At 28.3% G+C, this 18,042-nt stretch overlaps 1 protein-coding gene across 1 annotated transcript in view; it reads right to left on the reverse strand.

Moving 5' to 3' along the window:
• LOC148226048 (uncharacterized) overlaps positions 1-18,042 on the reverse strand; it is a 57,244-nt gene that overhangs the window by 33,620 nt on the left and 5,582 nt on the right. The gene's annotated exons all lie outside the window — the stretch shown is intronic.

Below are 18,042 nucleotides of genomic sequence, written 5' to 3' on the forward strand. Positions count from 1 at the left end.
ATTAACACACTTCCGCGAAATTGAATGAGGTTTATAACGTATATTTTTGCAAATGCCATCCATCACTAGCTTTTTGATTGTTTGTACAATTTGAATTAACGCGAATTAACGCCATAATATTTATTTCTGGGATATATTTAAATACTTTGAAAGATTGACGTCAATCGATACACGTGCAATCGATTGGTAGGATTTTGTAACTTGGTTGCTATTGGGTTATTTGTGATTTTTTATATAAACAAAATGCACTACATGTGCAGAAAAAGAAGAGCAGATAAAATTAAAAATAAATAAATAAGATTATAAATATGTTTTTTTCTATTTTAAACTGCCTGATATATTTATTTATAATACTATTTTAGTTGAACCTAAAATAAAAATTACCGAGTAAATCGTCGGAGTACTATATAAATATATATATATATAAAATACAATAATTTCCTAACCTAAAATAAAAATATTAGTATATGATTTCCGACGCTCACTTATCAAAATACGCCTACGCTAGATCTGAAATCGAGAGATCCCTTTCGAAAGTTCAAATATAAAATGTAACATGTACTCAATGGTGCAATATTGTGTTTTTTATATTTTTCTTCTTTTAACAAGCTTGTTTATCTTCTGACCTAAAAACGCATATAAGAAAAATAGGATAAGGTGGGACGAGATTGATGCATTCAACGATTGGTTTGGGATTGCGTTAATTTTTGCATCACAAATTAATGTTTTGTAAATATTTTTTTTCAACGTCAAAACGGCTCAGATTTATCTTCGTGCTAAATATAAAAAAATCATTACTCTTTGTACGTGTAAGCTGAATATGAGAAGCGGTTGAAAGTGCATAAATTAATTCATGTTTATATTTACTCTGGGATGGAGCGAAGGAAATTGCAGCGATTTGGAATTATGTTCATATGTATGATATGAACATCAGTGGCAGTGCGTGAGTTGTAAATAAGGTTTCTGAATACCAAGACTTTTTAAATACACAAATAACAATTCAGGGGTATTTCTGAAAATTCCCGGTTACTTAGGATTTTTTAATATGGGTGAAAAACTAAAAAAAATATCTTTTATATATTATATATAATTAGACTTTTTTCTAATTTATATTCCTTATCAGAGATCATATTTTTTATAAACATCCAAACTGCCTACAATTTCTGCAAGATATTTCCCTAGTATAAAATTTGATATTGGTGTTTAATATTAAATTATAAAATTATTTCATTCAAAATACTAGACTCTAATACTTCAGTTCTTTAGTTAGGTTGTTACTAACCTTGTATTTATGAAATCTCTCCAAATATATTTTTATTTCACTTATTCATAATCATTTATACGAGTGACTTTCTAATTAACTAATTTTATAAATGTTTCCAGACGTGATTTTTCATAATAATATTAGCTGAAAAATGGCAAATTTACAAAATAATTAATATTAATAATATTTTAAGTTACTTAATACCACTGTAAAATTATTACAAAAACACAGGGCAAAACAATATCTATCCAGTAAATTAACAAATTTGATGTTGGATAATGAATGACCCTCAATTAAAATTATCTTTACAAATAAAAATCAGTTTATTATTCATAAGCCTTTGAATGATATTGCTGAGGTTTAAAAAAACTTATATGACAGTTATCAATCCAGCTGCGTGTCAAGTGATATTTAACTAGAAAAATGGTGAATTTAAAGGGTTTTTAATTATCTGCTTTTGTCAATAAAATTTCGCGATTAACTGCAAAATATTTATAAATTACCCAAATAGTCTCTAAATTTTCCAAGACAAGTCAGGACAGAAACATTAGTTAATGATTTGGAGAAGCGGCGGTTAAAATATTAAATCGCCTAGTGGTCACCCTCAAATAAATTACATAGTGAATGCAAATTAAAACAATTTTTTTTTAATCTTTCGCTATAACCTAACATGCGTAAGTCCAATGCGTTACAACGAGATAAATTTGTTACAAATGGGTAAGTACTAAGCCACAAAAAATAATTATAAGTTAATATATGTATATATTATATATTCACATTTGCAACTTGCGTCAGTTTTTAATAATAGAACATTTATATAAATAAAAATTGGAGTCTGCTCCGTAACTCAAACCCGTGGACTCTTAAGTTACCAGTCTAGATCTAAATAGAGGTGTAATTAACACGCATAATAAGTGTTTATAATATTAATGAATATTTTAATTTATAGTACCTAAAACAAATAATCGATCTTTAATATAATATATTTTCTAAGTCAAACACTTTGTTTTTATGTAACATTAAATTCTAAATTGCTTTAGATTTTGCTATCGAATTAAAAATAAATTAAAAGCAATGAAAGCTTAAAATGGGTGGAATAACAACAAATCGTAAACTTAACAATACTTTTGGTGCGAGTACTGTAATGAAATTTAAGATGCAATTGAGGTTCTAAAAATGTCGTGCTGTAGACATGAGCTTTATTAGGATACACTACAATAATCGAGATCTTATATTAAAAATATACGCTAGTAATCTAACGGTTATTGGGCGCTTAAAACAGACATAAAAACATAAAATGGGTGCCGCACGTACTGAACTACAACCAAATATTTGTATATTTTAAGCAGAAATTTATTTTTATTTTTTATTTTCGCTCGTATTAAAATTTTCTATAAAATGCAGATCATTCACAACAACATAGAATAATCTAAAATTAGCTTTACAAAAATAAAGGCATTGATAATTTATAGTTAAATCACAAAGCCGATTTATAGTAAAAAAATGCGCTTGATATAATTTACTATATTTTTAATTCTAGCAAAACCATTACAGTTTTATCTTGTCGTTGGGAAATCCACAAAATGCACTAAAAACTGCGATGTCTGGCTCCGCACTTGTGAAGCAAAAAGTTTTGATTATCCTGCACGACAATGCCTAGCCACACATCGCAACATTGCCCTTTCAAAAATTTAGTAAGTAGAGCTATGAAATATTCTTTATTCTATATTATATAACATACACACCAGACATATATTACAATATAAGCACCAAACATTTCACTTGCTAAAGCATTTCGACAACTTTTTACATAAAAGTGCATTTTAGTTTTCCATCTAATTTTATGTTTCGAGGCAAAATAGTTGTGAATTTGCAGCCAAATAGACGCCGGAAAAGCTTGTAAGAGTTAATTTTATAAATATATATAAATAAATATAGTTGCCGCTATCAGGCAGTAGAGTTGAAATAACAGCCTTCAATGGCGTGTCGAGATGTATTATTGTCGGCTGTGATTTCAGTGAATTATTGGTCCAGCATTTCTATTCTGGCTCTTCTTCGCATAATACTGCGGCAAGGTCAAGCTTCATACACCATTAATCCTCACTAGCTCTGATCGTAAAAATATGTTACTTCACAACTCAAAAAAAAAAAAATGGCTTAAATTAGGTTATTACTCAAACATGCAAATTAATTACTTCTCATTTATATAATATAAAAAGATATTACATATCTTGAAAAAGTGAAAATGTTAATAATAATAACTCGAATATTGTAATATAATTTGAGAAGTGGAATCATATTTCAGACAATCGCAATATCAAGCTTTCGGGCGGGTTTGACGTTTTCGATTCCGACTTTTGCGATTTGTTCGATGTGTGTGACAGCAACTCATCGCGTGGGCGTCTCTCGACAAGTGAGTGAGAATCGGATAGCGCCATCATAACGATTTTCGCAGAACTTCGTCATGTAGTTATTTTTTTCGTTGCGTGTAGCAGCCGCGGTTATTTTTTCACACGGTTGTGACACGGCGGCTAAATGACGGTGACAAACGGCGTCGGCGGTGTCCCACCAGACGTCGCGGCGCCAAGTATTAATCAGAAATCCTAAACATTTCTGCTGCATTTACGAGTTCTGTCAGAAAAGAACAAACGATTATAAACTGACTTCTTCGTATGATAATCTATCAGATGTAATGCGTTAATAGGCAGGGGAACATGGTTTGAGTAAGATAAGGTAAAAAATATAAGTGAAATAAATATGTAATTAATAAAAATCTAGAATCAACGTTTAAATAATGGAGAAGCGATTTATTTTGACAAAAGCTATGCGGCGGCGAGAGCAACACTATTGTTTGGTTGATCAATATGGAAAGACGACGATTGACGGAGCCTCGTCCACCGATCTCATTCATAACATCACCAATAACTAATTGTCTAATTGCCACACATCACTATCTTGTAGTAGGCATAAACAACATGCCAGGATAATATAATATTTTATTTATATCGAAAACCTAAACTCCAAGTATATCAAAATACAACGCCTTAAGTAGGCTGAACATGTTTTTTCAATAAAATAACTTGAAAGCTTCTAATTATTAATAAGCTTTTAAGTAAAAGGAGCTGCGTTGGACTTACTTTAAGAGGCGTACATTACCGTAGAGACCTTTGAATGCTTATAGTCAGCATCTGGCGTTAAGTGACTCATGTATATTTGAAACAATATTCAAAGCAAGTAATGAGTTTGGAGCCAATAGTTTACTTTAAGAAACGCACTTTCAAATATCAGTCGCTGGCGACTTAGTCAGAAAAAAACAAGAAAGCAGAATGTGGCAAAAAATACAACCAGAACACATGATTAAAACTATATTTGATTCATATTAGTGAATGAATAAGACTAAACAAATTAACAATTAATGAAAGAAAAATTCACTATACGATATTTATTGACAATTTTGATATTAAAATTACTGCAAAATATTCGCTAATTACAAGAAGTGTTAGTATAAAATTATTATATTTATTTTTAGATAAAAGTTTAAATTTTAAATTTTAATATCAAAAACCTCTTAAACCATTTTCTTTATAAGCTTAGAGACGTCTAAAAAGTAATGGTTTTGCATTAATGCTGTTCGAACTATCCTTTGTAATTTTCGGACGGTCGTGCAACCCCGAGACAAACTTGAAAAACTTTCACTAAGTGATGGTTTTGTAGGTGAAGCTAAGCCTTCTCTACCGTTCGTCTAAGCTTTCTCAAAAGACCATTATAAAAAACGTGACATTTTGTCACGTAACCAATCACTCCCGAAATCGTTCATCAATCGATCACCACTTGTTCAAAGAAGACACTTAGACCGATAACCATTCAAGGAACTCTCAAGACTAGCCAATTTGACTCTAACTGCAAGGCTTGCCATACTTGACACCGCTGTCTACTTCTTTGGTAGTTGTTTCTGCTCTAAAACATCCATTTGCCGTTCCAACCTAATCAAAGTTATAAATCTAATTGTAGTTTTAGAACTTTTATTAGGTCAAGCCTATAATACAAACTAAGCAAACTCATCTCTGAGGGGAAAATAAGCGGAAGAAGAATTACAGAAAGACGTCGTATCTCGCATATTACTCCATTGTTTATCTGCACATGTGTATTACATTATGTTTTAAAAATATGATAGCTATTCTTAACGATATTACTATGGACTTCTAATATAAGAAAGCTGATTAAAGTATATTGAAACCGAATTTTGATCAATAGAAGAGCGCAAAAACAATTATCACTGCGACGGTGGCGGCACGATTTTATTGCTTTTGACGTGAATTTTTGACTTCTGAGAAGGGATAATTGTTTTTTGCGCTCTCCTATTGATCAAAATTCTGTTTAGATGTGCTTTATTCGATTCTCATTCGTAATATTGTATCAAAAGTCTTAATATAAATGCTTGATAATCGAGCTATTTCCCCTCAATGACTAAATTTTATTGCTTTTGATCTGGAATGAAAATTCACTATATGGCAACACTGAGCAGCAAAATAAATACGACTAATTATAAGGTAAATATTATGAGTAGATATTTTTAATAATTTTTAATTCCTAATTAAAATATTTCGCATAAAATATGTCGCAACGGTGGCTACTTTTTATATTTATTTGTAGCAAAGAAAGGGTAAACTTGTACCTACTATTATTTATTCAAGAAATTAAATTACGATAAAAAAATGTATAAAATACCATTTTTATCATTAGACCAGAATCATTGTTTTCTCAGGGCTCGGGTTTATTTTCGGTGGCCCTGCGTATGTACTATATTTTTAACTTGTTATAGCTAATGTAATACGTCTTTAACATCCTTCACCGTATATTAGTAAAAAATATTATTTATAAAATTTCATTCATTCATTTTTAGCGACCTTTTCTATCACGTTGACAGTTACATTTGCAAATATTAATTTCAATCGATACATTGTCATACTTTTGAAAAGCTTTCAGTGTATTTTAACACATATGCTTTCACTATAAATATAAATCGACATTCGATTCGATACTAAGCAATGCTCAATGCTAAGTGTTTTTCAAACTTTCATAACAGTCTTATGTGACTATAATATAGTCGATGTTTACACAATCAAGTGCCTATTCATAACGAATACCAATTGCTTACTCCCAACGCTATATAATAAATTCTGTCAAATGAAAACCTAATAATTGTGGGCGCTCAGAGAAAATAATGAAAAATTCATGCGTTTGACTTGCTTTACACAATGGCACCATTCAAAGGTCAAACAATGGTCTGAAAAAATTAATTAAATATTCTTCGCCTAACAAATTTTAAGCACTCGGTTTAAATTGTATTTTTAAGTTAAATTTTCAAGAATACTGCTATTGGGAACGATGTAATGATAACGGTGACGAAATCGGCAAAACCTAGAACTTAGTCACGCATGTATTTTTTATACTCTTGAGTTTGCAGACTAACGATGCTTGGAAATATTGTCAAGGTCTGGAAAATGAGAGCGAAAAATTATTTTAAAAAAATACATAGGAAAACATTTACGACACGCCTCGTTGAAAAAATCTCGGAAGATTTAGATTGATTTGTTTAAAAAGACAATATAATTTATAATCTGGTGACGTAACTATTTATATACTAAAGGTTGTTTAATTATTATAAACACGTTTTATTATTATTTGATAATATCGCTATACAAGTTATATAAAAAAATATTAAGTGAATATAATCATTTATTTTGCTATACAACTTTTCTGTAAAATCAGAGGGACGTGTTAAATATAAGAAGGAATATTTGAAACAATTACCATAAATATATAAATAAAAATTATATATGGATATGGTTTTAAAAAAGGTTTAATAAATTATTTTTAATATTATTTAAGTTATTTAACCACAAAACTCAATTATTTAATATTAAAAAAAATATAAATATAGATTTATAATTTGTTAAATCTATTCACATAAGCAACTGTAATTTAATTGAAATAAATTATTAGTTTGCGATTAAGAGAGTTTTAAAGTAAAATACTATAATATAGAGGGACACTCTGGAAGCTGTGGATCAAGATAATCTAAGTGTTATTAAGCATCGTATTTATCTAACACAAAGCTAGTTTATTAAATACAATTAAATAAATCAATTTTCGGGGTTAAGAATTTTTTTAAATAAAAAATGTTTATTAAGGCGTACTACAAAGCTAATAAATTAGAGCATTTTTAAATAAAGTATATGTTATAAATACTTGTACACAGATCAATCTTTGATTTACTGTAGTAGTTAAATAAACAGAATGGTAAATTTATTAATGAAAATATAAATAATAATTAAAAAGTAAAATTTATAAAAATAATAATCTGTGTTTATTTAAAACAAGATTACAATTTCAATATCAGTGTGTATTAAATAGGATTAAAAATATATTAATACCTTATTAAATAAAAAAATTATATATTTTTCTGTGAAGTTATGTTACCACTAGTTTAAATAAAATGTTACGAGTATTATTGTTATTAAAAGTAAATTTTTAATAAGGTAATTATATTATATATGAGTTGGCCTCTGGGACTAAAACTGGATTTATAATTCCTGAAATATGAAATATTTTTTACCTATTACGTATATTTTTCTATGTATTTATGTAACATATTTTTAATCAAATTAAAAGCCTAAATATATTTTAAAATTCAGAAGTATATATATAACTTCTTCACAGACCTTTTCGTTCAAATAAGTTCGCTAATGAAACTCGTGGATTATGTAATATTTTTTTCACATTGGGTGGTAAAACGTGATAAGGGTGTTTAAATACACCGTGTATATAAAAAAGCGTATTCAAATTTTAAAGAATAATAAGGCATTGTAATTTTTGTGCTTCAACTTTTGTTTCGCAAATAGCAGAGTGCGAAATTGCCAACGAGGGGTGAATTGATGGAAATTTTATACGGTACGCAGACTTACGTGTTTGTTGTGATATCGCTAAAATTTACGTAATTTCGGTTGAATACAGGCGATTTTTACTGTTGAATGCTTTGCGTAATCATAATGAACCCTTTTGATTATCGTAATAACAATATTATACCGAAAGCATTGACGTACCGGTATTGTACTAAAGTTTAAGCAATTACACGGCTTCTAACAAATGTACATTGAAAACTCGACCCAAACACACATAAACACGTTTAGCGCTATTTTATATACGTCTTCGTATAAATACCATACAAATGGTCTTGGTTGCGGTCTATATATAAAGTGTAGACTCAGAAAATAAATGTTTGTTTTCCTATGTGTAATTACTATGATTACATAATGTTCTGTAGCCTTTTCTATATCTGTAAAATTTAGTCGTCTCCGAAGAACGAAGTCGTAGCTAAATCAGAGTTGACGCGAAGAGGGAAGCGTCTGTTTTTTCGGACTTAAAAGTTTCAGTCGTTGCTTAGCATTGTTATGCTTGGTGTGAGTTGAGACGAACATTTGTCTTAAGGTAAAAATAAAATTAATAACCTCTTATAAGATTGACAGATTATTTTTGTCCATCTTTAAGGATAAAAATGTTTTATAAATAAAGTTTAAGGGTCGCCGAAACACCTTGAATGATGCTTGTGAACACATTCGGAACACAGGAATTCGGAAAAATATTCTATCGTTGTATAAAAATTGTACCGTATTCTTAAATTCGGATCAGTATACTGAGATCAGTGCTCGTTACAATTAAAACATTTTGTATGAAAGTTTATCGGGGACAAATTGAAAATTCGTTATACTAAGAATCTCAACCGCGCCCAAGATCGGGATTTCCCTTATCTCTCAAATTTGCATACACGTGACTACTCTTCTGTCATCTGGCAAGCGCTTGTTTCGCGCAGTTCGGTGCAATTAAATAAACAGTGAAATATGTTATAATCACAGCATTTTTCTCACAAAATGTTAATTGAACATGATTTAAAATGATGTAGCATTGGAATTATAAACAATATAATCAAAACTATAAATTATGAGTGTGCCAGTAAGTGTTGGTTATATGAATAATATTACACGGTTATTCTAATAAAATTACTATTGACTTTCTAGTAGCAAAAATTAAAAGACAAACAGCATTATTTTGGAAATTATAGGTATTCGTACCAAAGTTAATTAAACATATTATAATGGTAGTAATAATGAAAAATCTCATATTAGTGTTAGCAAAAAGTTACATTTCACCCACTATATAGTATCATTTTCGTATGTCAAACAATTAAAATATGACATATCATACGTAATAAGTATATATTACATGTTCACGTTTAAAACATACCTAGTTCTGTCAAATATAACGTAAATGTGCATTAAATCGGAAGCGATGATAATGTTTATGTATTAAAAAAGGTCACTTTTCGGCCTCGGAGTCCGTCGCCAGGAATTCAAAATTTGAAGATTTCATTACGAAGTTTATCTAGTTTGAGCAATGTATTCTTATAATCCTTACACATATTATTTATATATTTAATTTTCATAGTTATAACATACCTAGTTAATTAGCAATCCGATTATTTATATTAAGTCAAATGGAAAAACGCACATGACGAACTAATGAAAATTACTGTCGCGTAACAAAATTTTATTAATAAATAATAATTATTTAAAACTGTTGCCACGTTACTGTCGGCCATTTTGTTGTATATTTGAATGCTTATTTTTTATTGGTCGAAACAACAGAACGCATTACCGGTGGCTCGGAAATCAATCGAGCTAGCTCAATTTTTATTTTTATTATTATAATTAAATATATTCCTTTGTTCACGTGTGTAATTATATACACTCTTCATACGAAGCGATACTATTTACAGAGTAGAAATTGAGCATAAAATGTTTCATTTTAAAATATGCGCGTCCGGAAGCGACTTAGAACAATAATATATAAGATTAAGATTTACTGTAGATTTCCTTAGCTTAGCTCAAGCCATTAATAAATAAAAATCAGTGTCTGTTATTCTATAGGAACAATCAACATCTACTAATACATTAAATACGGTTGCTGTGGCCATAAAATAATCTTCGTACTGTTTATTTTCAATTTATACCAAAAATAAATGTTTTATTAATTCGCAATGATCACGAATACGATCTGTTCGGTAAACAAACAGCGAAAACGATTTATAAACGCGCTTTAACAAATGCGTTCAAATGGTCGACGTGAAAAATTTCGTCCGTTCCATATAATGTTTCCCTGGTCGTTTTGCACAACAGAAATTTATTATCATGCTGTGTTTATGCGAGAGATTCGGATAATGCGTAAAAACATTATGATTATAAACATATTCAAGCGACCTGGCAAATATTTACAGCTTCTTTGAAAAATTCTAGCTGACGTCTTTATTATTCCAGTTAACGTGGCTGGATTTAAGTTAGATTTTATGACGGTCATTACAGTGGCTACAACAAGACTAGTTTGAATGATTAGACTATGAATTATAAAATGTTATTTTTATTAATACAGTGTACTCTCAATAATACGGGTGCAGATTATAATGAATTTAATATTTATGAATTAATTTTAAATTTCTTTAATTAATTCTTAAATATTAGTCATGTGTGCGGAGATGTAAAAAAAATTTATAAAATCGATCTTTCAGTGATCAAAAAAACAGAAAAAACCTAGATAAAGGGAGCCGAAATAAAAAATCTTACTGTTGATTATTATAACTAAAATGGAGCATGGATAGTTAGAGAGATCTTCGAAAATTGGTTCAAAACCATGTGAGTTTCTGAAATAAGAGATACTTTTTAAAGTAAAGGGTTGCCACACAAAGCAGTATCGTAAATATAAACTGCTCCTTCTTATCCAATTTCTAGGAAAAAATGACGACATTGGATAATATATAATACATATAATAGCACAATCTTGGGCAAAAGTACGAGAATCACATATGTTCCTAATAAATAAAAAAAATGATAATCTGTATTTTAAATACATTCAGCATATTCAGCTCGGATTATCCGTGTTCTTTATCTCCAGCATTAGTCCAGATATTCGAGAGTTTACTGTATAGAAATCTACTTTCTCGCCATTATCCTTATTTTTTATTTTATAGTAAATATATACCAGCGTTTAGAAGTCTACTTTATTGGAGATTAAGATTAACAACATATAAATGCTTTTTTCTTATAATATAATAATGTACATGCGAAAGGCGATTCTAAAGAAATATTAGACAAATATAATATTTTTCAATATTAAAGCTTTTCCACTGTAAGTTTTAAACAGACACACAACGACAAAATGTATCATTTATGATTTTTAGTTAAAAAAAACGTTTACAATATGCACTTTTCTATGTTTCCCTTGATATATTAAAAAAATGTCTATGCAGTGAGATTTTCCACAATTTTCCTTGAATTAAACAAATTCAATTCAATCAAATAACCTTTCATAATAAAAAAAACATTAATTGATATAACAAAACATTAAAACGTAGCACATTTGTAATGATTCGAAATACTTTATTACAATTTTATGACTAGAACATAAATTTATTTACGGTCTAAAAAATAAAAAAAATGTTATCGTTACATTATATATGTATAGCAATATAAAAAAGTTCAGAGCAAAAAATAAATTCGATTTGCCTTAGATAAAATATTTTAGCGACGTTTTAATATATGGAATTATCGAGGGCAATCTGCGAATCTATATTGGTGAGATTGGCAAAATATATGCAAAATAAATATTATTATAAAGAATTAAATATACCATGACCTACAATAGACTGCTGTCGAAATAATTATAATAAATTATACATATACATATAAAATAATATTTCGATCCAATAGCCTTTACATTTAGTAAGAGTTAAAAAATTAAGAAGGATCTTCGCACATCTTAAAACACTAACTAATTCAAAATATATGTAAATGTCTCTTTATCGACTTTTTACAAAGCTCATAAGCTTTAGTGGTCAAAGGATGTAGCTACAATGAATAAAAATCGATTGCATAAGTACAGAAGATGATGAAGCTAGGGTAATAGTGGATTTTTGTCGAGATGAAAATGTTTCCAAAAGAATAAATAAGGATAGCAACTATAAATCAATAAATAGGATATTCATAAAAATGGCTAAATTCACTTGTGTAATAAAATAAAAGGTATAATAATCCAACGGGTTAAGATGAATTTTTAATTAATTTTTAAATATTTTAAATAATTTTCTTATTTATTGCAGGCATAGCTTGTGCCAAAAATTAGCATGTATGGTACTAAATGATGTAATTTTAAATACATACACATATTATTATGCCTAATTCTAGTTATAATCTATATTTCCAACAATTTGCATAATTAATTTACAGGCAATTCTAACAATATTTCAAATAAAAACAAAACAAATAGATCTCGGGGTTAAACAATTGCGTAAATAGTTGTTATTATTTTACGTAAAAATAATCACTTGTAAGCACCCGCAAAAAAACAATATGTCTTACCTTGCGCAAAAGGACCACTGTTATTTTTATCCCTTTGTTAATAATCGCCGAAAGTGGCAATCTGGACATTTCACTTTTAAGGCATAAGCACATTTCGTGTGTGTGTGTCTAAGAAGCAATTAGCCCGCCAACATTTTTATCTGCTATTAGTCAGAAGATATAAAATATGTGACACTCGGTAACATGAATGCAGACAAGCAGGCAGAGAAAGAGAGAGAGAGACAGACAAATAAAGATTCTCCATATCAATACAAGATCACACCACGACAAATCACAGCTGACAATAATTCAACTCGACATTCCAGCAAAAACTCTAATTCTTAATGACAGCTTTTTTGTCCACCCCAGCTACATATCTATATATAAATATATGGTATTTTATATATTCTTACGAAAAGAAACTTCCACCAACTTTTCTGTCTATTTAGTCATTTTGGTCTCAAAATCATAAAATTAAATATATTTAAGCAAATTATTGTAAAGTTAAAAAAATGTATTACATTTAATTTTTTTCTATCATTCCCGTTTATGAATCTTCGCTCACTTTTTTACTAAAATTCCCTCAGTAAAATAACCTATTTTTATATTATTTTAACACACATAATCCATCTATTTTTAGCATACATATAACCATTATAATTTCTTGCTCTATTCTAAGCACCGCAACCACTCTCTTATTCTGCAAGTTTTGGAATAAATTAACCCACCCTTCATTTGCCAAAAATAGTATTATTGCATAATAATATGTGTTATAATAGGTACAAAATTTATGATATATATTTAATATATTTTAAATCCTACTTAATTAACTTACTTTACAGTCATAGTAGCGCTTAATATTTTTTATTTACATGATATTTCTCTACATTTATTTTTATATCATCACGTATATTAATATTTTCTATTATCATTACTTTTTGCACATTTGTGTTTTCAATGTTGATTTAAACTATTTTTCAAGAGTCCATTATATTATTTATTATCACAGTAACTTTTTTATTCACCATTAGAGAGATTACATAATACTATCAAGTCATGAAAGGCTAGATAGTTCGGCTCGTTATAAAGCATTTTCACAGATTAAGAAAAAGTATGTTTCTTCGTTAAAATGGGACACCACCGTGAAAAACCTTTTAACAATTTAAGTCACAAGGTACATGCTATAAATCAGAAATGATTAAAATACCCTTTGTCTTAAAAAAAGTTGTTTTTAATCTGCGTTAGCGGCAAACATTTTACAATTTAGCGGCTAGCATTTTAATGTACACCCATTTTAATTAAATTTTTGTACAATAAAAATAAATAATGGTCTCAACTTAAAATCCTGTGGTATGCCTTTATAAATTATATTTTAGTAGCTTGTGCATATATTTGTTTTTATAAATCAATATGAAGTTGATAAATATTTTATTAGATTCACAGCTACATTGCAATATAATAAGCATTAGACCAATGCATTATAACAGGGTAAACACAATTAACGCCGGTCAGTCTATAAATTGGTGACATATATTTTAATATTTATAAAATTTAGCTTACAAATATGAAATGACACTATGCACGATCTAGATCAGTTTTTTTATTCATAAGTTAGATTAGGAAAATCTGAATTGACCTAATCTGTAATGATCGATCGCATTTAGAACTGTATAATAAATAATCACTAATTCTGATTTTTTAAATACAATAAAAATTGAAAAATTCTAAGGTTCATTTAGGATTCGAACCTAGGTCTTTTAGTTATTAGCAATATTATACTAATGGTCTATTGCGCTTATATTTGTGCTAGTACTGATGAAAGAGGTATTGCGCAAATATTTGTCTTATAAATAAATATATAGTAAGACGTGTATGATAATTCAAAATGATAAGGTAACCTTTTAGGTCACGATGGTCTTAAATTAACTTACATAAATAAATATTCATATATATTAGCTTTTCGGGGAATTTCACAAAGAGCTTTTGTGTACCATGTACCAACAGATTGTCATGAAATATCTTTTCGATATTAAATAGTAAATTAGTTAAACATAAATCTTTAGATCTTAACCATGTCCATTTAGCAAATATTTACACAATTTATATCTCTCATATTAACGATTATATGACATTAAATTTAAAACATCTGTCTAATAATTTATATCAAGAGTTTTCGTACTAATAAAAAACGGAACAAACACGTTTCACCGTTGATCAGACAAATAACGTGCGATTTTTTTAAACTATGTTTGTGTATATTATTATTTTAAAATTGCTTAGAAGTAAGCCGTCTACAATAAGCTGATACATTTTAGTCTATAACCATTTTACCACATTGGGGCATTTAATTATTTTTTTCATTATACCCATTATTCGAAGCACGTTTTAAAAAAGACTGAAATTCCCAGTAAGGCTATTATGTTATATTTATGAATCGTTCTCAAAGTAAAAAATAATTTTGCACCTCTCTTTCATTGGGTGTTGTAAAATACTGAGAAGCCCACGCGATCTTAACTAAAGTAAGGAAAAGTGATTCTCGACAATGGCTAGGTAATTTTCCCACCCACACACAAGAAAATAAATTCTACAGATAAACATAAAGGGACAATATTGCAACTAAAAATACGACTCAAATTAGACAATTGTTTATTTATAGAGTATGTGGACTTTTCCCAGTACTTGACTAAATTATTCTTTCACCGTATCATTAACGCGGAGCTTGTACTTGGCACAAACCTAGAGCTGTATTTAAAATTGCCAATTGCCAGAAATCTAATTTGAAAACAATCTTTGCTTGTAGCAAAACGATATAATTCGATTAACATTGTAGTTAGAAACCACAATACAAAACCAATGTAGCGTTCTTAAAAAAATATTTGTTTCAACAGATATATTGCAAGGAAATAAATTCCAGAATAAATTTATTTTACGCTTAATTTGAAACGAGATTAAAATGTGCGAAAGAATGCAAGCGACATTGATTTAAAAATTGAAATTAGATTTATATTAAATTTCACGCTAGAAATACTTTTCACAGACAAATGCATATTTAATATAAAAAAATGTTTATAGATTTTATTTTACATCTGACCATCATGACTTGACAGGTTTACCCAATGCGCCATAATGGCTATTATACAAACAATAATAAACATTTGAAAATAATTTAAAAAAGGATTTATATAAATGTTTCTAACTCATCATAGCTATCGCCGGAAACATCTTTGTGTTTTGTAAGCTAAGCTCGTGCAAGAGAAGCGTTCTTAAGCGCTGACGTTCTGGTCGCAAAGGTCAGGGATAAGGGACGCGATTGCGACTCTTTTGAAAAAAAAATTGACGCAGTAAATGCCAAAAATGAGAGTAGGTACGAAACATTGAAAAAAAGAAATGTTTAGGTTAAAAAATAGATACAGAGGTACACTAATAAATATTTTCTAGGCTGATAATGATAATTAAAAAAAATATTATATGACTATTTCAGATTAAGGTCAAAAAATAGTTTCGTTATGTTAGATTAAAACATTAATAATACTTTTCTAGTTGTCTTTAATTTAAAATAAAATATATATAATATAATTTTCATTTCACACTTATTCTCGCTCATGTGACAATCAAACAAAAATAACATTCGCGATAAAATCTGATTTTTCCCTACTTGGAAGTGTTGGTGACTTGGCATGCTTAAATGAATAAGAACTTTGATCAAAGATTAAATCTTTTAGAAAATATATGACTTTCACATTTTAAATATAATTGATAATTATACCTATATATATATATATATTTAGAATTTCGCTTTATTATTATATTTTTTTGTATTAAAATAAATGAATAACTACAACTAATATGATACATAGTGTAAAATATATTTACACGTGCAACATATCTAATAATATATAATAACTTAACTACAGTTTTATTACAGTAAACGAATCTCATCTTTCCCGTGTTCTAAGTAAAGCGTCGTCATCGCGATATAAAAGACAGCGGTTAACATCTACTTTTAAAACACCTATTTCTTTAGAGTTAATAAATCTGTATTTAATGTATGTGTTTTATATTTTAATAACGCAATAAATAAAGTATTTTCATTCCTGATAAATTAACATCAGTTTTGGTAACTGAAATATTATTTTATTGATCAAATAAACGGAGAAAAAGTAATAAAATTTAATTATAAAAATAAAATATTATAATCGTTAAACACAATGGACTATAAACCACCAACCAATAGCCGTTTAACACCAAAGCCACAGGTTGGCAATCAATCTAAAAAGTCAAACATCTCGTGCTATTGCATAATATACCTTTGACGGTCGTTGGTTTATGCAAAACAAAATAAATAATTTTAACAATCACAATATGCAATATAAACACAGACATCATCGTTACTGTAGTATTATTAGGAGATACACTTCCTGAAGAATCTTTAAAATACACATAAAAATAAAAACCTACGAGTCAGGAAAGTTTTCTCAGACTTCAGCTAAGAATGAGCTTTTAAGATTAAAATAATTTCCTGAATTTTTGGCGTCACAAATCCTGAAAATTCGTCTTAAAATATACAAGTGTCAAGACGGAAAAATTAAAATAAAAACTAATTATAAAATGCACTAGAATTCGTAACAATAGAACAATAAAAATACATATATACAGGTTGGTACGAAAATGATTTTTTATTTACTCTTTACGTTATAAAAACACGCACATTCATAACATATGGCTTCCAAGATGTTGAGATTTGTACAATAATATTTTTGTTAATTAAAGTGCTCAAGAGTACCATGCACCTTGTATAATTACTGTTTTTTTAACATGCATATTTTGTTTGGTTACTAAATAATGCAATCTACTCTCATGTTTATTTCTAATTAAATTTTTTTGAAAGGCATACTAGTATATAAATCTTTAAACGTATGGTTTAGAGCTGAATTATTGTATAACTTACATATTAGAACTGGAGTGATTTACTTTTCTAAGAAAATAAACAGCACATTGTCTGCAAGAATTTATGTATTACATATCGATTGGATTTAAGATCTTAATCTTAAAAAAGTTTTGCGCAGTTGCTTACTTTTTCATTTTTTAGCTTTTTAGCTATTAATTATGTTATTTTAATAATTCATTAAGCTAATATATATATATATCTCATTGTTTATACACTAAACAAATTTAATTAAAACATATATATAAAATAATATAAAAAATACTTATATTATAATTTATTTCCTGATGCACATGGGTGTTTTTTATTTCATTGAGAAAACCCACTACATTTTTAATTTTACGGATTGTCTTATAAATATTATAAACAAAATAATTAAATTTAAG

The sequence above is a fragment of the Plectrocnemia conspersa genome, unplaced genomic scaffold (genome assembly GCF_051122295.1).
Source record: "Plectrocnemia conspersa isolate PC_06_02 unplaced genomic scaffold, ASM5112229v1 ptg000014l, whole genome shotgun sequence".
NCBI classification, from domain to species: Eukaryota; Metazoa; Arthropoda; class Insecta; order Trichoptera; family Polycentropodidae; genus Plectrocnemia; species Plectrocnemia conspersa.